This window comes from Astyanax mexicanus, chromosome 23 (assembly GCF_023375975.1).
Source record: "Astyanax mexicanus isolate ESR-SI-001 chromosome 23, AstMex3_surface, whole genome shotgun sequence".
In the NCBI taxonomy this organism is placed as follows: domain Eukaryota; kingdom Metazoa; phylum Chordata; class Actinopteri; order Characiformes; family Acestrorhamphidae; genus Astyanax; species Astyanax mexicanus.
This window is the reverse complement of record NC_064430.1, coordinates 4258072-4282446: the sequence shown is the minus strand read 5'-3', so window position 1 is coordinate 4282446 and position 24375 is coordinate 4258072. Positions and strand designations below refer to the sequence as shown.

At 39.1% G+C, this 24375-nt stretch overlaps 1 protein-coding gene across 6 annotated transcripts in view; it reads left to right on the top strand.

Moving 5' to 3' along the window:
* The window catches only part of znf536 (zinc finger protein 536), a 429900-nt gene that overhangs the window by 14098 nt on the left and 391427 nt on the right, over positions 1-24375 (top strand). For all 6 annotated transcript variants that reach the window (XM_007246936.4, XM_007246939.4, XM_049470939.1 and 3 more), the window contains exon 2: positions 5422-5486. The gene's annotated coding sequence lies outside the window, so the exon portion shown is untranslated. The remainder of the gene's footprint in view (positions 1-5421; positions 5487-24375) is intronic.

Genomic DNA, 24375 nt, shown 5'->3' with positions numbered 1-24375 from the left:
CGGGTCGCGACCCCAGCGGGTGGGCCCCCACCGCGTGGGCGCGGGGTCCCCCCTCGAGGGGTCCGGGGAAAGATGGCCGCCGGGCTAGAGTAAAGAGGGCCCCTGCACCTTTAATTACGATCAAGAGGTTTTCTCCAAAGGACGGAGGCGTAGCAGTTATGTTGCCTCGTAAATCTGCCCCTGATGCCGTATATTGTGTTGAACTATTACTGTACACTATTATATTGCATATTCAACTGGCTCTTCAGGACCTGATTTGCATAATTGGATCTTTAATGAAACTTGCCTTGTGGAACAAAAAAAAGAGAAAAAATAATAGAGGAGAGGAAAGGGAAAAAAGGCGTTTTGGAATTACAGGCAAAAAAGAAAAAAGAAAAGAAAAATCCCTGCGAGTATTTGTTGAGAGAAGTTCGGGAAATAAAATGACATGATTGAAAAGCCCTGGCACTGGGCAATATGACTAAAAACACATATATTAACACACCAATGAATTGCTATGCATATATATATATATATATATATATATATATATATATATATATATATATATATATATATATTACTTAAGTTCTAATGCATCACTATACAAGCAAAGTCAATTGAACTTAACAGTATATGAATATTTTAAACTTCATGAACTAAAACCCTTACACTGTACACCTACAATTCATAAATTGAGTAAACCTTTGGCAATTGGCAACTTCTTTTCTATTGGCTGCTGGTACTGTCTATTTGCATACTGGTTGTGTCCTCCAGTTTCTGGCACTCACTCGCTGTCAGTGTGTAGTCAGTCCCCCCACAGGCTACTTTTGGTGAACTTGCAGGTCATATATATATATTAGCTGGCCACTATATTAAAATAGACTGTACTGGCTGTTTGCATGAATGCATTTTAGCATTTTCAGACAGTATTTGAATATATAGCTACTATTATTTTGTTTAAGAATAAAACTAGATTAATTATATTTAAGATATGGTTCATTTAAGGATGTTAACTGTCCCTTTAACATAGATTTAGAACTATGATGAAACAAAAACACAGTTTAACTCAAGTGTAGATGATAAAAAAAATCCTTTTTCTGCAGTAAAATTAGTTTTTTTCCATTCTAAAAAAAATTGAGGGCTTTAAAATTACTTTACACTCAATCAAACTCAAATTCTGCATGAGTAAAAATAGACATAACATCTAGTTATAAAAGGTTTGGAGGATATAAACTGTTTGATATGTATATTGAGGGAAAATATTGATTTTAAAATTCAGTACAGTTCAGCACAATTAAGATTTTTAGTAACTATTCTTATCAGACATGAAACCGTTTTATGTAATGCTGACATACAGTAGATATCCTAAAGATACTGGTGTGTAATCAAGCTGAAATTTGAAATGAAAAATTAAAATTAAAATGAATATTTCAAGATTTTTAAACATAACTAAATATATATCATGATTATTCATCTGGATGATAAATATAAAGTAGAATTATTGTGCAAAGCAGTTGATTATATTACTTGTATCACTAGTATTTTAAAGGCAACTGGTTTTCTCAGATTTTTGAAGTGAATTTAACTTCTCTCTCTCTCTCTCTCTCTCTCTCTCTCTCTCTCTCTCTCACACACACTCTCACACACATATACTCCCTCTCACCCACACACACATCAGTGGCGGTGCTACAAATAGGATGAGAAGTGCTTCTGAAAGCTGTACATTCCCAGCCAGGTCTCGCGGGTTATTACTACAATAGCTGGATTTCTTTAGCCTGGGGGATTTTAGGTTTTCTGTCTCCCCTCATTCTCTCCACTTGTTACCCGGGTGAAGATGGGTCCTCGGCGGGGGAAGCGGCGCCGCTCTCCTGTCGGAATTCCTCTGTCGCAAATATTTTGACAATTTCTAATAGGGAGCAGTCAGAACCGCCGACGAGCGCCGGCCAGATCCAGCCTGTTCGCATCCAGCCCACTGGGTGTGCTGTTTCTGCCCTCACTGTCACTTTTATAAGTGTGTGTGTGTGTGTGTGTGTGTGTGTGTGAAAATGTGTGTTAAAGGAAATTCTACGGCGTTTAAAAAAAAAATTCTGCATCAAATTAATTTGTTACGATATAAAAATATAAAAAAGAGAAAGTGGTGTAGAAGGATTTGTGGTGAAATATGTAGTTATGGGGAAAACAGATTTTAAAAATACAGAATAACCAAGAGCTTCAAATCAATTTTACACAGTTAACTAATGATTTTACCTTAATTGCAACATTATACAGCATTTTTGGTATCTTTGGTATAAGCTGCTTCAGTTGCCTCAATGTTGTAGAATAGAAAAGGCTGAGTCATAAAAGTGTTAAATTGCAGAAAGTATTGTATAAAAAATTAGTTTTAAGAGGATTCTAAAAAAACAGGCTGTTTATCTGTTCATTGGTGGAGGGATACATGTATAAGGTTTGTACAGAAAAGTAGTGCCTAAATTTAGTTTATTAAATACTTTTAGCTGCAAGATTTTTGCTCAGCCCCTGGCTTGGCAAGACTAATTTTTCCCAGGATAAGAAGTAGTTTGGTGTGAGCATTTACTGTGGACCTCTACCTCACTCTGCCTCCCTCTGCCTTGCTCTACCTCACTCTATCTCTCTGTACCTCACTCTACCTAACCCTACCATGCTCTATCTGTCTCTACTTCTCGCTAACTCACTTTACCTCACTCCACCTCAATCTGTCTCACTCTACCTCCCGCTAGCTTCCTCTACCTCACTCTACATTATTTTACCTCGCTTTACCATGTTCTACCTCGCTCTGCCTCACTCTGTCTTAATCTACTTCTTGCTGCCTCACCCTTACAATCTATATATCCCTCTACTTCTTGCTATCTCGCTTTACCTCACTCCACCTCAATCTACCTCTCTCTACCTTACTCAAACTTACGCTGCCTCTCTCTACCATGTTTTACCTTAATCTACCTCAGTCTGTCTTACTCTACCTCACATTACCTTCCTCTACCTCACTCTAACATTTTCTACCGTCCTCTACCTTCCTCTACCTCACTCTACCATGTTCTGCCTCACTTTACCTTCCTCTACCTCACTCTACCATGTTCTGCCTCACTTTACCTTCCTCTACCTCACTCTAACATGTTCTACCTCACTCTATCTTCCTCTACCTTACTCCACCATGTTCTACCTCACTCTATTTTCCTCTACCTCACTCTACCATGTTCTACCTCACTTTACCTTCCTCTACCTCACTCTAACATGTTCTACCTCACTCTACCTTCCTCTACCTCACTCTAACATGTTCTACCTCACTCTATCTTCCTCTACCTCACTCTAACATGTTCTACCTCACTCTATCTTCCTCTACCTCACTCTACCATGTTCTACCTCACTTTACCTTCCTCTACCTCACTCTAACATGTTCTACCTCACTCTACCTTCCTCCACCTCACTCTAACATGTTCTACCTCACTCTACCTTCCTCTACTTTACTCTACCATGTTCTACCTCACTCTATCTTCCTCTACCTCTCTCTACCATGTTCTACCTCACTTTACCTTCCTCCACCTCACTCTAACATGTTCTACCTCACTCTACCTTCCTCTACTTTACTCTACCATGTTCTACCTCACTCTATCTTCCTCTACCTCTCTCTACCATGTTCTACCTCACTTTACCTTCCTCTACCTCACTCTAACATGTTCTACCTCACTCTATCTTCCTCTACCTCACTCTACCATGTTCTACCTCACTTTACCTTCCTCTACCTCACTCTAACATGTTCTACCTCACTCTACCTTCCTCCACCTCACTCTAACATGTTCTACCTCACTCTACCTTCCTCTACTTTACTCTACCATGTTCTACCTCACTCTATCTTCCTCTACCTCTCTCTACCATGTTCTACCTCACTTTACCTTCCTCCACCTCACTCTAACATGTTCTACCTCACTCTACCTTCCTCTACTTTACTCTACCATGTTCTACCTCACTCTATCTTCCTCTACCTCTCTCTACCATGTTCTACCTCACTTTACCTTCCTCTACCTCACTCTAACATGTTCTACCTCACTCTACCTTCCTCTACTTTACTCTACCATGTTCTACCCCCCTCTACTTCAGTCTATCATGTTCTGCCTCGCTCTGTCTCAATCTACTTCTCTCTACCTCACTCTGCCTTGCTCTGCCTCCAGTCTGGTTATGATTTAGTTTGCCGTTTTTCAATGCGTACTAAAATCCCAGCTCTTTAAGTGTGTTTTTATCATGCAAAATCTTGTTGCAATAATCTTAAAAATATGAAGTGAACAGTTTTTTAAATCTGAAACCACTTTGATCGACACTGCTTACACCAATCCCCATGACTGAATTATGTCCGTTATTATCAAAATACATTTCTAGTGATAAATGATTATGTTAAAAAAGTCCTTTTATCAGTATGATATATAGCCAGTTACATGCGTACTCATCACCGTGTACAGTACGCCCCGGCGTCATTGTCCAGATGTACGCAGAGGCCGCTCGTGCTGAGAATATGAGAATATTTATGCGTTTCCTTGAGTGCATATGCTTCTTATTCCATAACCTCTGCTTTAACTCTGCGTCTTGTTTTCGAGCTGGGAGGGTATTTTGTTTTATTGGTTAATTAAAACGCACATGTCTCTCTCTCTCTCTCCCTCTCTCAGAGTCTTTTCCTTTTTTTTCTCTCTCTCTCTCTCTCTTTTTCCCTTCCCTCCTCTTCTTCCTTGACTCGTGCAGGTGAAGGTTAAAATGCTGATAGTGGCACTTTCAATCCGACGTGACAGTCATGGTTAATGAAATGTTATTTGTCCTGCCTTTGAAGGGCCTATCATTTAAAAGTGGAGGCTGGAGAGAAAAAAAAAAACAAACTAAAAAAAACGCAATATAAAAATAGTGGAGAGCCATTTAGCAGCGGCGGCGTTGGCGTTGTCGGCAGAGGTATAACGTTGGGGGCTCGTGTGTGTGTTGGAGGTGGGTGGTGGCGAGGTGGTGGAGGTGGTGGTGTTCAGGGGGGTTGAGGGGGTGTTGTTAATCAGAGAGCAAGGTTAAAAATGGATATTAGCTAAACGATGATGATTTATCCTTGAAGGAGGAGAGGTCCAGAGACACAGGGGTGACACTTCTGCGCCAGCCTCCGAGTGGATCATGTGGCGGCCCGGTTCACAGGTGGCTATTAGAGCGACGTTATGGAGAGGAGAGAGAGAGAGTGAACGAGTGAGCGAGCGACAGAGCAAAAGAGAGTGAGAGAGAGAGAGCAGGAAAGAGGGATGGGAGGGTAGAAAAAAGCAAAAAAAGTGACGGTAGCAAGAAAGTGGCATTGCTGTCATTTAGCTTGCTTTGGTAAACTATGCTCTAATGTTCTTTCTCTCTCTGTCTCTCTCTCTCTTTCTGTTTTTTCTCTCTCTTTTTCTCTCTATGTCTTTCGCCCCCTAGGTTCTTCACTTGGGAACTTTCTCAAGCTGACAGCTTGACACAGCCCTGCTACAGCTATTGTAAAGGTAGGAACCCTGTTATTGTACCTACAGCATATGCTCATATGGTCATAAAGTCGTGTACTGATGTGCCAAGAAGTCATGGGACAGTGTAGACATGGGAACTAGTTTGTGCATGGACAGTTGAAGTCAGAAGTCTTCAGTCACCATCATTACCAAGCATACCCACTAGACTGTCCAATGTGGGTAGAAAGAAGACTAGAAATCTTCTATAAGGTATTCCCTATACACATAAAACACTGTGTATCAAGGAATATTATTAAATATTATCAAAATGAGTCGAATACAAGTAAAGGGAAGGTCCCATGCCTTAATAATCTCAAGATAACACTCAAGATAACACCACAGACATCACATTATGCATTTTACAGGTTCAAACCATCCACTGAGATTCTTACCTACTTGACAGGTACTGTCAAGACAGGTACTTTACAGCACTGCTATCCCATGACTTTTGGCATGCCTTTTCTGTGATTTTAATGGTTAAATTTGGGGTTTAGTCCACAAAAATTGCTCTTATAAATAACTGAATGTGTTACAGATCAAATGATGATGTTACATGAACAAGTTACAACTGTTGTAACAAGCAGATGAGCTATAAGCACATTAAAGCACATACATACTGTACATATGATCACCAGTTGCATCATCAATCGTATCATTACCGTCATATCATACCCATCATTTAAAGATCAACTATACCCTAGTTCATTTGAAGTAAAAAAAAAAAAAAAAAAGTCCTGCTTAAAAACCTTTAAAAAACACTTTTATTGTGGTTATTTCAAACTTTGTAAATTAGTGTGGTGCAGTGGATAACACCACCTGCCATTAAGCCAATCACTACATTGTGTGAAAGACTGTGGTTCAATTCCTTTCCTGGGTGACTGAATTCTACACTACATTACTGCACTACACCAACTAGAGGCACCAATCAGAGGCACACTGCTGCTTCTGCTGATACAGCTCAACCAATCAGCTTTCCCTTCCTCCTGCCTAAACCTTTAAACCCATACATCACCCAGTGCTCCTCCTAACCATTATCCCTCGCGTTTGTTTAGCCTTTTTTTTCTTTGTTTCAAATTTGAGCTGAGGTTGGAGTCAGCTAACTAAATCCTAAACCATTGTTTTTCATTAATAGCTGAAATGTTTTTCTTTGAAGTAATAAAACATACCTGTCCTACCTGGTAATTTCTGCCTCACGATTGGTGTGGCGGAGTGGATAACACCACCTACCAGTGATTTAAACACCACATTTTGTGGGAGACTGCGGTTCAACTCCTTTCCTGGATGACTGAATTCTACACTACATTACTGCACTACACTAACTAGAGGCACCAATCAGAGGCACACTGCTGCTTCACCAGATTGGCTTTCCCTTCCTCCTGCCTAAACCTCTAAACCCATACATCACCCAGTGCGCCTCCCAAACTACTACTCCCATTTTTAGCCTCGGAGTCAGCAAAAACCAGGGTTTTTTAGTGTTTAGTGCAACCTTTTAATACTATTCTTATATGTAATTCACATATATATATATATATATATATATATATATATATATATATATATATATATATATATATATATATATATATATATATATATAAACTAAAAGCTGCTAAATTAAGTGATGCACTTAGACTGGCGTACGTCAAGCACGACAAGCACACGAGTACACACAATCGCTTATGGCAGCAGGGTTTGCACAAACGAACGAATGAACGAACGAGCGAACGAGCGCACACACACACACACACACATGGTCAGAGTGCTTGTGCTGTTGATTCTCCCGGTAATGATGTCACAGCGATAGTGGAGGAGAGCAAATGTCTCCTGATTCCACCATTTAACGGCTGGCTGAATTGGCTGATAATGATAGCATTGGCGTCTCCAGCCGCACAGACAGATCAGACCCTGTGAATTAACGAGAGAGAGAGGGAGAGAGAGAGAGAGAGACAGAGAGAGAGGGAAATAGAGATGGTGCACCGAGGAATAGAGAGAGAGGCGAGCGAGCAAGCGAGTGGTGGCAGATAGGAAAAGAGAGAGAGAGAGGGAGAAAGATAGAGACGTTGACAGAAAGAGGGGGTGATGTACTTAACGTATCCGCGGCGTGCTCTTGAACAAGCTGCTCGAGATGTGTGTGTGTGTGTGTGTGTGTGTGTGTGTGTGGCAGTGGTGGTGATAGCTGCTGCTCGATAGCAGTCAGTGAAATGACCGGCTGTCTGCAAAGCTCTTTAATGCTTCGCCACGTCGCTCCCTCTGCTTTGAAGCGAAACATGAGGACAGCAGGTCCATATCTTACTCGCACTTATCTGACCTTAACGCTGGAGCCATCTAAGAATAGAATAGAAGAGTAGAATGGAGTAGAAATGCAGTAGAATAGAAAGGCAAATAGAAGAGAGCAATAGACAATTATATCATCATTATATCATTTTATTTTCTTAGATTCTGCTATTTATAGCAATAAGTTTGAGAAAAAATAAGATTGCTGTTTTATTCTATAAACTACAGACAACATTTCTCACAAATTCCAAATAAAAATGTTGTCATTCAGAGCAATAAATGGCCAGATATGGCTGAAATAACAAAAAAACTCAAATAATGCAAAGAAAACTAATTAATATTTAAGTTTTTTTTTTATCACAGTTTATTTCATGCATCTTGGCATCATGTTCTCCTCCACCAGTCTTACACACTGCTTTTGGATAACTTTATGCCTTTACTCCTGGTTCAAAAATTCAAGCAGTTCAGTTACATTCATACAAAAAAAAACATAGAATATCATTGAAAAGTTATGTGAAACTCATATATTACATACATGTATCACACACATAGTATGATTTCATTTTCCAGCAGGACTTGGTTTGACTTGATTTGGTGCTTTACTGTGGACCTCTACCTCACTCTACCTTGATTTTCCTCACTTCGCCTCCAGCCTAGTTAAGTCATAGGATCACAGTCGTGGAAAGAGCTCTCTCTTGTAATGCAATTTGAGTTTTACGTTAATTGCAATATATTTGCAGCTGTTTCAATGTGTTTAGCACAAGTATTTGTAATATGTCCATGTTGAGTGCACTTTTAATGTAATATGTACAGTAAATAAAGTTTTTTGCTTCTTTTATATCAATTAGCACAATTGTTGTAATGGGACTAATCAAATTGTATCAATTCTCAAAAGCATAGTATCAGTTAACAAATCATAGTTTATTACATGACCTGTAAATATATGTAAAATATGTAAAAATATATGGATCGAAACAAGTATGCTTTATTGCCAATGTATTGCTAATTGCAATACATTAAAAAAGCAGAATACACTACAGTATAGTGCAATACTGCTTCAGTTCACTGCATTAACAAAACATGCTCTACATTTCTACAGCCTGTCCCAGACGTAATTAATACAGATTATTTTACCAAATATGCAAAAAAAAAAAAAAAGAAAAAAGCATGTCCCTCCGTTTCCCGTTAATACTTCTAAATATATAAACGCATCTTTCTCTCAAGTGGCTACTTGCAAACACTATTTAAGTAAAAAAAAAAAATAAAAAAAAATCAGGGGGAAAAAATATGGCATTTAACCATGCATCTTAAAACACGATTTTTTTTTACCCTACTGAGAGTTTCTAATAGAGTATCACTGTTTTTCTGGCATAGCAAAAGTAAATAAGTAGGTCTGAATGTTAATGAAGGTTCCAGGCTTTGAACACATGCTCTTCTGTGAGAGTTCCCTCCTCTCGCGCCGCAGTTGCAGGCCTGCAGTGTTGCTCGGGTGCGCCGAGACGCTCGCGCGGTGCTTTTTTTCTTTTTTTTTAAGAACAAATATTAAGTATATAGGTAAGTGTATATTTGTCCGGGTGAGTCACGTCAGGCCGTGTGTGCAGTTTGGGGAAGCTCTGGTTCGGGTGGGTGGGAGATGAATCTGAGCAGCTTTTCTAAGAGTCTTCAGAAGGCCACAGCGGATATAAATTTATTAGTGCAATATATACATGCATGCATATATGTCTACAGTATATACAGTTGTTGTAACACGCAGACCAGGTAATGGGATGCAAATGCAGAGACGCTTTAATATCAAAAATCACGAGGCAAAATCAGAGTCGAAAAAACAGGCAAATAGTCAAAAATCCAGAAAACCAAAACACAGGATGAATAACGCTCAATAAAGACACAGAGTGGCAATATCTCGCAGAGAAACTGAGCTAGAGTCCCAATATATATACACATACACAAGTGCAATTAGCCAATATGCATCAGGTGAGTGAGGGCGGAGTCTCAGAATTCCGGAGAGGCTGATCTCAGGACAGTGGAACGGTGGCTAGGTGTGCACTTAAAAATGATGAGTTTCTTTGATTTTTACCAAGTGAAAAACCTCTAAAATATAATCAAGAGGAAGATAAATGATTACAAGCCTTCAAACCACCAAACTGAACTGCTTTTTGAAATTTTGCACCAGGAGTAAAGCAGCATAAAGTTATCCAAAAGCAGTGTGTAAGACTGGTGGAGGAGAACATGATGCCAAGATGCATACAAAAACTGTGATTAAAAACCAGGGTTATTCCACCAAATCGTAAAACTTTTGCATTATAGAAAGTCTGAAAGCTTCTCATTTTCTACAACTTAATGCTCTAAATGACAATATTTTTCCTGTTTTTATTTGGAATTTGCAAGAAATGTTGTCAGTAGTTTATAGAATAAAACTAAAATGTTCATTTTACTAAAACCTATAAATAGCAAAAATCATAGAAACTGATTCTGATTCAAGTTATTGAGGTCACCCCAAAATTCAGGGAAGCTACTCAAAAAGGTATTTATCGTATATTAAGAGTTTTTTTTTTTTTAGCTCTCATGACTTTTGACATATCAGTAAAATCCATTATTTTGTTGAAAAACTCAAGTTTATAGTAAAAACTGCAACCTTAAGAACTCCAGTTCAGTCATTACTTTGATTAGCTCTGATTAGCGAGTATTTTAAGCCGCTATAGGCTGAAAAAATAGATGTATTATAATAAACTGTGTTGGTTACGACTGCACAACATCTTTTAAACAGTAAATCCTTTTAAACAGGATGTTTAAAATGTTTTATTAGAATTAATGTAATGTAATTTGTGTAGTTTTGAAGACGAGCTGTCTTGAGCCGCTGGAGTGTGGACCCCCCCCCCCCCCCCCAGGTGTTAATAAAGCTGTAGTTTGATTGTATCGGCTGCTGTTCCCTGTGGAAAGTTGAGGGAACTTGAAGGCTTTTGGGAAATTCATGGCATTGTTTAGATATGTTGTATCAAGGATAAAAATTATCATATCAAACACGAAATAATGTTGATGTAGGCCTCCAAAGGAGCGGCGGCTGCCTGCCTCCCTCCCTGCCTCCCTGCTTCTGTCTCACTGTTAGACACACATCCTTCTCTCTCTCTCTGTCTCTGTCTCTCTCTCTCTCTCTCTCTCTCTCTCTACACACACACACACACATTCTACACACACACTCTCTACATCTCACCTGCAGCACAATGCTATACTGTAGCAGCAGCAGCAGCAGTCTGGCGGCTTTGTTTGTGGAGAGCTGTCAGTCGTGTGAAGAGTGTTTTAAGTAAGTGCTGCTGAAGGTGAGAGTTAAACAGTATTTACTTTAGGGAATTTGCCTTTATTTATCTGCGTTATTACCGAGGTGAATTTTAAAAGGCCTCTCGGAGAGAATTCCCCCGGCGCTCGGCTTCCTTTACACGTCTTTTAAAGTCTTAAGATGCTTCCTTCCCCCTCCTGCTATAGCTTACCCTTAACATATCTCCTGCAATCTCTCAGACGATTTTCTCAAATCAGCCCCCTCCCCTTCCTCTTCTTGTCTTCTTGTCTGTTTTTAGTTTTTCTTCCCCCCCTCTCTCTCTCTCTCTCTCTCTCTTTCTCTCTCTCTCCTAGCCTTGATCACTAGGCATTGTTGTTGTCTGTCTCTTACTTCGCCCGTTTCATCTCTTTGTTATGGCGTTTGTGCCAATCGGTGTAATTGGGAGAAAGCTAAGTTAAGTGAGGGAAGAGAGCGCGAGTGCGAGAGAGAGAGCGGGACGCGAAAGTTGCCTCGTTCTTCTCGCCCCTGTTTGGGTAAATAAGGTTGTCAGTATGGATCAGCCCGGACGTACGTGGACGATCCAATTCCGGGAGGAAGGAGGGGGTGGGGATGAAAGGATTTCTCTCTCTCTCTCTCTTTTTTTCTTTTCTTTTCAGACTGTGTTTGAACCCAGAACTTCCAGAGGAGTTTAGCTGCTTGGGCTTCTTAAGTGTACATCAGTGTATAGACACGCTACAGTGCTTCAGAAATAGACAAATCACTGCAGTTATATTCTTTTGGCAGTACATATTTGCAATAGGTAACTAAAAAGTAACTAAATGCATTTATTACAAAGGGAATCTACAAAGATTTGGAGCTTTTTGGGCAGAAAAAAATGTAAGGCAGACTATGTTCGAATGCAGAATTCCAATAAATACATTGAAAACAAATCTCTGTTTAAAATACTGTGCAGAAAATCGACCAATATGACACATAAAGTTATCCAAAAGCAGTGTGTAAGACTGGTGGAGAAGAACATGTCAAAGAGCAGATTTGGACATTTTTGGGCAGTTTCATAGACAAGGATTAAGCCTTTTTGTTGGCTATGGAAAATATTCAATCAAAATCTGACCAATACTGTATACAGAGAGCTGTTAATTTTATCATATTAAAAGCCTCTTAAAATATTTTTTGTCAAACCAATGCTGTTGTAAAAAGAAAGGAAGACTGTGTTTGAACCCAGAACCAACCCTAGACTTTAGAATTAGCAGCAATTACCCGTGTAAACCATCTAAACTGTGCCAGAAAGTCAAAGTAGAGTCGACAAGCATTTGGACATTATGAGGATTAAGCGTATAGTCTTCAACCATGTTTTCTTTTCACTGGAAAATTTCCATTCAAAATGCTGTAATGTCTTCTCCCCCGGTCTTACACACTGCTTTTGGATAACCTTATGCATACAAGATTTTTAGCTGTGAGTCTATGAAACTGAACTCAATTCCCGAACATGTCAGTAACTCAATAATGGATAAAAACGTATGATTAAATGATATTATATAATACTGACCACGTAGCCACTTCTGGTAGACATGTGAAAATGAGAAAATGTGATTTATTATAGTGTATGAAGTAGCAAAAAAAAATAATAGTTGTAACATTGAATTAAATTAAACTTGCGTGTGCATGCTGTAGTTTGACAATGTATTGCACATGGCCACTTTGCATTGCAGATGCTGAAACAATATATATGTATTGTTGAGCCCTTATAGAGATGTGTTGGTTATGACATCTCAAAAAAGCTGTGAATTCAGTTCTAAGGGAGACGGATGGGTATGAAAGAAAAGTCTGACCGCTTTTGAACCCAAAACTCAGACTTGAATACTCTAGCTTCAGTTACTGCTGCACTCGCGACAGTGTGTCAGAAATAGCCGGCCGAATCACTGCAGGGCTCCCAAGGTCAAGCCACAGTGAACAAGAAGTATCGTTTAGGCTTCCCTCCCCTGTGTCCCTGCCTGCTCTACTGGATACTGTACACAGCCAAAAAACACTACGCTAGGAGAGAGGACAGCAGGTTATTCTTTCTGAAGCACAGGCTGCTGTCACACTACTGCTCCAATACAGTGTGAAAAAGCTGAAATGCTGCTACATATGCATAGAAAAAGTGATTTTTATGTGTTTAGTTGATGTTTATGGAGAAGATATGGTTTAAAAAAGGATGAGGCAATGTCATCTAAAATTACAGCTCCTAAAAATTCCTAAAAATTGGATTTGATACAGTGATGTAGAACTCATAGTCTGGGTTTTAACCTTAAATGATCAGCTCAAATACAAAAAAAAAGTTTGGACACTTAGACAGTTTGACTTTTTTCCTAATATTTGACATTTCTTACAATAATAAATAATAAATAATAAAAATATTGTCATTAAGAGCATTTATTTGTAGAAAATGAGAAACGGCTGAAATAACAAAAAAGATACAGAGTTTTCAGACCGCAAATAATGCAAAGAAAACAAGTTCGTATTCATAAAGTTTTTAGAAAAAGTTCAGAAATCAATATTTGGTGGAATAACCCTGGTTTTTAATCACAGTTTTTTATTATGCATCTTGGCATCATGTTCTCCTCCACCAGTCTTACACACTGCTTTTGGATAACTTTATGCCTTTACTGCCTGCGAAAATTCAAGCAGTTCAATTATCTTCCTCTTGATTATATTCCAGAGGTTTTCAATTTGGTAAAATCAAAGAAACTCATATTTTTGGAGTGGTCTCTTATGTTTCAATGAGTCAATGATCCAGAAAAATGATAAAAAGCATACTCTTCAGATAATATTCTTAATTTTCCCATTTCCTAATACTTTTAGGTTGATTTGTAATGCTCAGCTCCTTGTTTAAAGATAGGGACCCCTCCCTCCTTGTTTTTTATGAATATCAGGTTTAGCTTGAATAATTGGCACATATTCTGTATACTGTAACTTTTTGTTGACATCACAACAAGCTGGCTAAATCGATGGAAACAGCTTCATATTTATTATTCATAAGTTATCGCGAACTGACGGAGAAAACAGCTAGGTCTGTGTCCAAGAACATCTGATGAGCTTCTTCCCGTAGCGGAAAACGATAAAACGATGACACTTCTGCTAACGCTGAGCTCATGCACATGGCTGAATCAGAGCGGCGTACGCGTCTCCCGGTCACAGAGACTCCGTCTTCACTCGCATGACTGTGAGTTCGGCTGGTGACGACGTCTCCGCACGGCTTGTGCGTGCTGGGGGTGGGAGGGTGGTTGGGGGGGTATGCTCTGGTGTTGATAATTAACACTTTCTACTGTACGTGTGGGCGCCGCGTCATTAGGCGGGTAAAAGATCGTCTCTGTTTAAATTTGCATGATGATGATACTGTGACCAGTCATCGCTAGATCAACCGGGTAGAATAGACCTAAGGTCGGAGAGGAAGATTCATAGCCCCCCTTTGCCTTGCGCCCCCTCCCTCCATCAATCCTTTGTGGGAGGTCCCCCTGTTTAAAGCAGGGGAGAAAACCTCAAACCCGGCCCACCCGCTCCCTCGCTTCTACTGGAGCGATGAGCTGCTGTGATCTCGTTTCAGTTGCAGCGCTGTAGCCAGACGGGGAAAGCTCCGGGAGAGGGTTTTTTTTTTTTCCTTTCGTTTTTGTATCTCTCTCTCTCTCTCTTTTCTCTCTCTCGCTCGCTCGTTCTCGTTTTTTCTCTCTCTCTCTCTCTCTCTCTCTGCCCTACTGATTGCCGTAGCCCGGGGGCTCTCCGCCGCACACTACATCCCTGTGATTATATTAATGGCCTCCCGCGCCGAGTTTGGAGCTAGAGGAGGGCCTGGCTAATGTGCGGCGTCGCGGCTGCGTGGTCAGGGAGATGGACCTCTGACCGCAGGGGTCGTCGGTTCAAGGCCCAGGTGGGCCTGCGATCCCACTGGGCCAACCAATTAACCCACCGATGCCTGAGTTGAGCACCCATCCACTACAGTAGTGTGCATAGAGTCAGTACAGGTGGGATTAGGTTGGGTTGTGGGTGGTGTTGAGTGGTGCTGTGGCTGGTGGTTGAGGTGATGGACCTCTGACTGTAAGGGTTGTAGGTTCAAGGCCTACTTTCTTGACCCAGCAATGCCTGAGCTGAGCCTAAATTCACAACAGTAGCCCACATAGAGTCAGTACTGGTTGGCTTTAGTGGTGTTACGTGGTGTAAGTTCAGAGTGATGGACCTTTGACGTTAAGGGTGTTCAGTTCAAGGCCCACTTTCTTTACCTAGCAATGCCTGAGCTGAAACTAAATCCACTATATAACAGGTGGGGTTCATTAGGGTTGTAGGTGGTGTTGAGTGGTGCCATGGCTGTGTGGTGGTGGTGATGAACCTCTGACCATAGGGGTGTTAGGTTCAAGGCCCACTTACTGGAAGAATCCACAACAGTAGTCAGCATAGTCAGTACAGGTGGGTTTGGTTGGATTGTAGGTGATGTTGAATGGTGCTTTGGCTGTGTGGTTAGGGTGAAGGACCTCTGAACGTAGGGGTGGTAGGTTCAAGGCCCACCTACTTGACCCAGCAATGCCAGAGATGAACACCAATCTACTACAGTAGTCTGCATAGAGTCAGTAAAGGTGGGGTTCGATGGTCTTATGAGGTGGAGTAAAAGGGTCTCGTAGCTGTGCACTCAGGGCGATGGACCTCTGACCATAGGGGTGGTCGGTTCAAAGCCCACCTACTTGATCCAGCAATGCCTAGGCTGAAGACCAATCCATTAGAGTCCTCAGCAAAGGCTGGTTTGGGTGGAAGATTTGATGAGGGGTTGGTTTGGATGCTTGAGGGGGGCTTTATTAGAAGTAAGAAGAAGTAAAAAGGGGGTTAAAAGATGGGAAGAAAGGTGTAAAATTATGAGCTAGATATATATGATTATATTAATGACCCCTGGGCCTCTGACCACAATTGAGGTCAGTTCAAGACCCAGGTGAGCCTATACAATCCCATTAAGACACTACCTTAACCCATCAGTACCTGAGATGAGCCTCTGTCTTCAACAGTAGTCAGTCAGCATAGAGTCAGTACAGGCATAGTTGGCTTGAAGATTTGTGGTTGGGTGGGGTATGGTTGGGTGGTTGATTTGGCGAGGGGTAGGGGTTGGGTGAGTGCTCGAGGGGGGCTTTATTAGTAAATAAGGGAGGGAGTATGGGAGGAGGGGTGGTTAAAAAAAAGAAAGAAAGAAAGATGCAAAAGATGCGCCGCACTCTGAAACGAGGGAAGTTATGAGCAAGACAGGCAAATCAGAGCCAAAGGCTTTTGGCTAAAACTCACAAAGCTGGCTAATAATTCTCCTCTGAACAGTATTGATCTTTATTTGTTATTATGGGACTTCTAGGCGTTCCCGCGCCTTTATTTGTCTTCATTAGAGTCCCACAGCACCTGCAGCGGCCGGGCGCACACACCGCGGTGTTTATGTGAGCGCACACGTTTGTGTTATTGCATACGAAAGCTGTCTGCGTCTAATTTTCTGTTGTGCTGGCTGTGTCTTAGTTCCTTCATTTAGGACGCAGTTTATTCTGATCATCTATCTTTGTGCCTCCTTTTATCTGCTTTCCCGCTTTTTTACCCGTCAGAACGTGGGCGTATAGGCACGCGCCTCAAACTGTCGGCGTCTTCGCCTTAAAACCTGTAATGAACCAAATTTACAGTGGGGTCCGAAAGTAAGTGTAAGACCACTAGCGGAAGCGTGTCTTTGGTCAATGGTGCCAATTTGCTGGAATTTGAGGCTTCAGCGTTTTTGAGTTTTTGAGTTTGAGGAAAAGTTTCCATGAAGTGATACTTTATGGGGTCAGTTTTTTCATGAGTAAGATTTAACCTTGGCAAGGCAGTTGAGGAAAAAAAGGAAGTTGATAGTTAAAATTGGTTCCAGATACAGTTAAATGATGGGACATCCTTAAAATCCCCCCTAAACGTTCTACTGTGAAACACAAGTACCCTAAATATGTCCTAGAAGACTAATATTACCACCTACAGTGGACAACACAGTGGTAATGACTCAATAGTAATGATTGTGACTGGCAGCTTCTGGTTAGAATTGTCCTTGCAACCAGACAAGTAACTCTGGCAAAAATCACTGAAAATCACACATATATATCTATCCCTAAGGTCATTACACTGACTCTAATGTGCGATTGCACAAATGCAGCTTGTCTAGACCCTGTAGGGAAGTGTCTCCAACAGAAAAGGACTCCCTAAAGCAGATATCGAACATATTGAACTCACATTGGCATCATTGCTAATGCCAGCATTCCAGGACTGTTGAGATAACTAAAGCTCTTGTCCCTAAATGCAAGCAAATCCTTACAGCAGTGTTTCGTCAAAATCGTAGAAATTGTAAAAAAAAAAAAAAACATCCTTGGACAGCACAAACTCCTAATTTTGTCTATATATTGTTGTCAGGATGCAGCAAGGGATGTGTGTAAGTTAATGAAATTGCGAGTATTTATTAATAAAGAACGAAATCAAACAAACAAACAAACAATAGATCAAAAGCTTTAACAATAAATAATCACAAAGTACATTTAGTCTGAGAAAAGAAAAAAAAAAAAGAATCACATGCAACCTGACTGATGTTGAACATACGCAAGAGCCGACAATGAAACACAAAAACAAAGGGGCTATATATATATATATATATATATATATATATATATATATATATATATATATATATATATATATATATATATATATATATATGAAAGTAGACAGGAAACAAGAAACACCTAGGGGCAGGTAATGAGGTGAAGAAGTTACAGGGGTGGAGACAACAGAGAACACAGAGGCACGTGCAAGAAAGCACATGGCCAGGAAAACAGACCAGGAAAGACATGGAAAAGGATGAGAATGTGACAATTGTACTAAATTGGCTACATATTTGGCGTATTCTAGGAAGTTGTAGACAAATATTTTCTAGGATTTCTTCTTCTGTAATGTTAAAGTTTTTCCATACTGTTCTTTTTTTTTTAATGCGACAGTGATTCTACATTATTTGATTGTACGGATGTCTCCGGTCTGGATATGAAGATGTGTGTGTGTGTGTGTGTGTGTGTGTGTGAGGTGTAGGTGTGTGTGTGTGTGTGTGCCAGCACAAGTGTGTGTGCGGCGGGGGTCCTCGCATCCCGCTGGGTCGAATGATTGATCCGGGGCCGGCTGGCGTCAGTGTACGGAGAAGCCGGGTCACACTCATCCACGCTCCTCTTTTCCTGCCGCTCTCGCGCGCTGCTCTCGCGCTGCTTTTGTTGTCGGGGGGTAATCTTGGGAGTAATCTTAATTATGGAGGTTCAGCCTGTGTATTTTTTCTCGTTCCTTAACACGCTCTTAATCAAACAGCGCAGTTAGTTAGTAATGAGAGGGAGGGGCTAGGAGTCTGCTCTAACACACACACAGACTTATACACACTTATACACACACAATACACACATATACACATTTACACATGTGCTGCCGGCCATTGGGAAGAGGTTGATCAACAGAGAAAGAGAGAGAGAGAGATAGGGCGAGAGAGATAGGATTAGTAGAGAAGAGAGATATGCAAGATATCCAGTAGGCGAGTGATCGGAATAATATGGGAGTGTGTGACTGATGTATGATGGGTAAAAAAATGGAAAAATTACATACACACACTGTAAACTGCAGTAGGTAAATAAATAAGTATATAATTCTATATAAAACTAATTCTAATAAATGATTAACTCAAAATTTTGTTGTCTCTTTAAAAAGTGTATAATTGCTTTTTTATGCTTATCTGTTATCATTATGTCAGTGGTATTTAAAAGTCTTAAAATGACAAAATTACCATGTATCACAATAATTTCTGGGAAGATATATCGTCCACAAATAATTATTATCGTGTCAGGCCTGGAGATGCATGATGATATCGGAATATTGGAATCATTTTAGCATGGGCAGATATTTGCTTTAGCCTCTTAAGACCTATTTATGTTTAATAATTGATTAAATTAAGAATTGTGAATTAAGTAAACCAATAAACTGCCATACAATGAAAATATATAGTTGAAGTTTTAATTTCTTACAATGCAAAAATGTTACATTTTGTATTTTTGTTTAAAATTGATTTTTTTTTACGTTTTTTTTGCACATAATATTAAATGAGACTTGTTGTCCATTTGAACAGACCATGAAGCAGCCAATAAAAAAAGGTGCACAAGACTTAGCAATAAAGAATAGCTTAAAGAATAGCTTAGCCCCACCCACTGCACTGAAGAAAAAAAAAAACAACACTCAACGTGAGGCAAAGAAAAAGTTTATTTTTGGAACACGTTTTTTTATCATTATTAGAAATGTGTTTCTTTATTTTCTAAATAAAAAAGTATATAAATATCAAGTATAAAATAAAAAAAATAAAAAAAAGTTAAACACAGGCAACTAATGCAATGCAACAGTGACATAAAAAAGATAAATATTTAAGTAATTCATTATAAATATCTTATATTAGGGTTTATATTAGAGTCTTCTTTTTTGTGCATTAAAGACAGAAAACAGAAGCATTTATATACTTATATTTATACACAGGATCATAGTTCAGATCTAAAAGGGTTAATATTATTAAGCATAATTATTATTAATAAGAAATAATTTCTGACCTTTTTGAATCATATTTTGACATTATTAAAATCTAACATATTCTCTATGAACAGTAGCAAAGTTTCATGATTAAAAAGAGCAATAGAAATGCTCAAAAATTATATATAATTTATAAGAATTATTTTTTTCTATTGACCTCCATTAAAAGTTATTACAGTTTTTCCTTCTCTTAGTTGTAGATAAAAAGTGTTAACAAAGTGTGATGCATGAATACACACGTGTGTGTATGAGTGTTCTGTGTGTGTGTGTGTGTGTGTGTGTGTGTGTTGGGGGTGGGGTGTGAATAGAGGAAGATGGAATCCATTACACATAAACACCCTTTAAGCAGTGATGGGATGATCCAATAGGATTAAGAGGGAAATCCTGATGGACGTTGAAAAGGTGACCACACGGAGGAAGGGCGGCACACACACAAACACACACTTAAACACACAAACACACACTTACACACAATATACACACATATGCATGCTTATATATTCATTTAGACACAGATTTGCTAAAAAAATCACACTAACACACACAGACATATATACAAATATACATGCAAATCCATTGAGCCATTCACAGACATTCATGCTGTGGGAGGTCAAACTAAAGGTCAAACTAAAGGTCACAGGAGTGCAAAGTCAAGGCTCAGTGTCAGACAGCTTTACAAGTGCAGGGGTGAGACGCCTGTGTGTGTTAATGTTAATAATCCTGGTGTTTGGTTTCTGCATTAGACCACTTCAATTTCTGAATCAGTTTCTCTGATTTTGCTTTTTATAGGTTTATGTTTGAGTAAAATTAACATTGTGTTTTATTCTATAAACTACAGACAACATTTCTCCCAAATTCCAAATAAAAATATTTTCATTTAGAGCATTTATTTGCAGAAAATGAGAAATGGCTGAAATAACAAAAAATATGCAGAGATTTCAGACTTTAAATAATGCAAAGCAAACAAGTTCATATCCATAATTCAAGTTTTAGGAGTCCAGAAATCAATATTTGGTGGAATAACCCTGGTTTTTAATCACAGTTTTCATGCATCTTGGCATCATGTTCTCCTCCACCAGTCTTGCACACTGCTTTTGGATAAATTTATGCAATCACTCCTGGTGCAAAAATTCAAGCAGTTCAGTTTGGTGGTATGATGGCTTGTGATCATCCATCTTTCTCTTGATTATATTCCAGAGGGTTTTCTGGGGCGGTCCTGATGAGTGCCAGTTTCAGCATCACAATGTTTTTTTATGGTCTTTGCAGTGACTGCGCTATTACGTTGCATTAACCGTATCGCAATGCACACAGATCTATTGATTGGTTTTGATTTATACATGGAAAAGTAGTATTGTGCCAACCCCCACTTACTGCACTTTAACTTCTGAGGAACTGACTGTTCACTTGCTGCTTTATACGCATGTCCCACTTCCTGGGGTGGTTTTGTGGATAAAGCTCCAGGACCATCGATGACAAGGTTGTGGGTTCGATGTCCAGGTCCACCAATCTGCCACTACTGGGTCCTTGAGCAAGGCCTACTAATTTAGAGGCACCATAGCATGGTTGCCCTTGTATTTTAGCTGGGATATGCTAAAGCCTTTTGTAGAAGGTTGTGGGTTTGATACCCAGGCTCAGCAATTTCCCACTGTTGATTCTTAACCCTCACTGCTCCAGAAACGCCATAGCAAAGCCAAACCCTGCACTTTTGGGTGATGGTGGCTCAGTGGTTTATTGGAATAATGATAACAAAGTTATGGGTTTGATACCCAGGGGCAGCAGGTTTCCACTGTTGAGCCATAACCCTCTCATTTGGTCTTGTCGTGTCATGTCTTGTTGTGGCTTGTCCTGTTGTTTCGTTTTGTGTTGTGTCTTGTCGTGACTTATCTTGTCTTGTCTTGTCTTTTCGTGTTGTCTTGTCTTGTTGCTTTGTGTCATCTTGTCTTGTCGTGTCTTGTCTTGTCTTTCCTTGTCCTGTCGAGTCATGTCATGTCTTGTCTTGTGTTGTCTTGTCCTGTCGAGTCTTGTATTGTCGTGTCTTGCCTTGCCTTGTCCTTTCGAGTCATGTCATGTCTTGTCTTGTGTTGTCTTGTCCTGTCGAGTCATGTCTTGTCTTGTCGTGTCTTGTCATATTTTGTCTTTACAGGTGACTTTCTTATATAATGATCAGTGTCAAGTACTTAACCTTTAATGTTTTAATGCTACACCTGATTTGTTGTGTCTTATCTTGTCTCGTCTTGTTGTGTCTTGTCTTTCCTTGTCTCGTATTGTCTTGTCTTGTCATGTCTTTCCTTGTTTCGTCATGTCGTTTCTTGTCTGGTCGTGTCTTGTCTTTACAGGTGACTTTCTCGTACAATAGTCAGTCTTAACTTCTTCACCTTTAATGTTTTGATGCTATACCTGATTTAGAGTATATATCAGTGTATATACAGTGCATATGTACTGTAGAATAATTTTTACTCTACATAAAACAAAGACACATTGTTCTTATCGTTTTATTGGTTGCTTTCTAGATTTTGGGGGTGGTGTATCTTGCTAAAAATCAAGAATGGAGTGCAGGACTGCTTATATATTCTGCATTAGGTATGCGCAGTGGCATCCATGCGCCTTGTCTCTATATTATTAAAAGTAGTTTGCCCATAGGCTGCTTGTGTGCTGAAGGAAGTTGGACAGATGGCCATGTTTTTTTAATAGATCACAGCCATAAGTGAATCAAGGCAGAGGACGGGGGAGAGCGACAGCACCAGTGCCATTCTCTTCAGCACCGGCTCTGATATTGAGGGGCTCGGCCGGGGCTATCCTTAGCCCGCATGGCTGGATAATTAGATTAAATAGTTTCTGAAATGAATACATACTTTCCGCTGTACGCCGATGTTAGCGGCCGGCGCTAGTTTCCCTGGTGTGGCAGGAGTTCAGAGTGTGTATAGGGGGAAAAGAGTGTTGAAAAGCTTATAAAACTTGTTTTTACTTGATTTTAAGTTGATTTTAACTGATTTAACCTTATGGTACCATATGTAAGATTTGTATTAAACTTTACCAACATTAAATATGTACTGTACATATTGTATTTACTCTTTATCGTTGTTATTATACAACAGAAACACTATATAATATTAGTTAAAAGGAGCACCTCTCACTTAAAAGCATTGGGACTGTAGAGTTTTAGAGTTTTAACCATTGAAACCATTGAAATCCTTGCTTATGAGCCAACAACTTCTGCTCAACTGTTCTAGTAGAGCACATTTGAGTCACTATATCTTATTAAAGAAGGTTTTAAACTTAACACAAACTTATTTTGACATCTCTACCAATGAGCAGAGTAATGTTGATTAATACTAATAATCTTCACTTGATTTTGGGCTGTTTTTGGTCTAAATTGTATATTATAAAAGCATATTATTTCCAGCATATTGTAGCATCAGATACAAAAAAATGAATACACCCTTGCTTTTTTGCTTCATAAGGATGTTAAAGGGTTAAATAAAGATAGCTTAAAGCTTGTTTTTACATCATTACCGTTAAAAGATGAAGGTTAATTCAGTGTTCTTTGCTATATTCTATTAAAAAAGTATTAAAATACTTAAAAAAAAAAAAAAACTTTAGTTTCAAAAACTAGGGTCTTAAAAACAACCCAAACGAAAGAAATGCAAAAAAAAAATTAATACACCAAAGGGTTAAACAAAGGTTGCTTAAAGCTTGTTTTACATCATTAACCTTAAACAGATAAAAATATGAAAGTTTATTCAGTGTTCTTTGCTATTTTCTAATAAAAAAGTATTATATACGTCTTATCTTAAAAAAAGCTTCAATTTTAAAAACTAAGTTACTTAAAGCTTGTTTTTACATCATTAATGTTAAAAGATGACGGTTTTTGCAGTGTTCTTTGCTATTTTCTTTTAAAATATCTTAAAAAAACTTCAATTTCAAAAACTAGGGTCGTAAAAAACACAATAAGCAAGATTTTTTTTTTTTTTTTTTGGCTTAAATGCTTAAATTGTTAAATAAATGTTGCTAAAAGCTTGATTTTTACATCATTACCGTTAAAAGATGAAGGTTAATCTTTTAACAGTATTCAGTGTTCTTTGCTATATTTTATTAAAAAGTATTAAAATACGTCTTATCTAAAAAAAACCCCTCTATTTTCAAAAATTAGGGTCTTAAAAAAAACACAAACAAAAGAAATGCAAAAAATAATGAATACACCAAAGGGTTAAATAAAGGTTGCTTAAAACATGTTTTTACATCATTAACCTTAAAAGATAAAAATATGAAAGTTTATTCAGTGTTCTTTGCTATTTTGTGGTGATATTAAAGCTTTAAGAGCCATCTCAGGCCTCTTATTCTCTTACTCTCTTACTCTCTACCCTTCCTCCCTCGTTCTTCTTATCAGTCTCTCTCTCCCTCTCTTTTTTTTTCTGTCGCTGTATTCCTCTCTCGCCCCACGCCTTGTTTTCTGCGCTTGACTGAAAGTTGCTCATAACAGGATGTTAAATATATAGTGGGGAGAGCAAGAGAGAAAGAGAGAGAGAGAGAGAGAGAGAGAGAGAGTAAAAGAGAGAGAGAGAGAGACTGAGCGAGAGAGATTATGTCTGTGTGGTTGCACTGTTCCTTGATGTATGCACCATGTCAGGCAGCCATTGTCTCCTGGGTAAAGAATGATAGTTCAAATACCTACCATCTCTCCCCTGGTGCTCCAAATGCTAGCCTTTGAAGTTTTTATAATCCATCTGTCAT